We start from the raw sequence: 1,069 nt of genomic DNA on the forward strand, positions 1-1,069 counted from the left end.
CTCTTTTTCTACTAGACAACCTTGTAGCCTTAAAATTTCTCTTCATCTGAAAAGACTGCAGTCTCTGGACTGGATGTCTAGGGATCTAGGTCATTGTTTAGCTGTGTGAACTGGGACATGTCACTTCATCCTGCTATTTTCTCACATGTAAACATTCTTCTCATCTGTAAAACGAGGGGGTGCATTAAGTGATTTCTAAGAATCCTTCTCACCCTCGCAGTCTGTGATTCTAGTAAGAGAGGGGTGTGAAAAGCATAATGCACCCCTCAAAACACAGAATTTTTCCAGGCAGCCCTCAGCAAAAACCAAAACAAACCAGACTGTGCTTCCTCGAGTTGATCTGTCAAAACTAGATCTTTGGAATTTGGCAGCGATTTTCCCACAGGAATAGACTTTTAAGTGGTGGTTAACTTTCCAGGTCTAGTTTATAAAACTCTGCTTAATCCACAATGAAGCTGAAACAGGACACATTTGCTTTGGAATGGTAGAAAATAATACTGTCCTGATATTAGTAATTAAACAAAACAGAAAAACAATTCCATCGAATAAGAACTCATTTTTTATTTATCTAGAACTCTGTTAATTGAGGAAAGCAGGTTAATTTAGAAGAGAGGAAGTATATGGAAACTTGGGGAGTGGGAGTCTTCTGGCTCTTTCAAGGGATTTAAACTGAGGCTGATGGCAGGTTCTTTAGATGGTTTTGGTCAAAAAAAATTTAAGGATTCCTCCCATTCCACTTTATCATTTCTTTAAGATAGCATTGACATTAAGTCTTTCAGGCATGTCTAATAACCATTGTAAGAGTTTGGGCTTAGCCAATGGAAAGCAGAGGAGAGAGAGGAAAGGAAGAAAAAGAGAAACATAAGGCAAGAATTATTCCAGACAGCAAAAACTGGTGATCCAGAGGCATGTTTTCTTAAGCCTATACCATGATGACTCACATAACCATTAAAAAAAAATGTTTTGTTATGAATTATGTGATAGTTTACATGGGAGAACATTAACTTTACATTCATCCTATAGTATATCATTTAATTGCTTTGTTTACAATCCCCTCCATGCATCATCA

The sequence above is a fragment of the Chrysochloris asiatica genome, unplaced genomic scaffold (genome assembly GCF_000296735.1).
Source record: "Chrysochloris asiatica unplaced genomic scaffold, ChrAsi1.0 scaffold00064, whole genome shotgun sequence".
NCBI lineage: Eukaryota > Metazoa > Chordata > Mammalia > Afrosoricida > Chrysochloridae > Chrysochloris > Chrysochloris asiatica.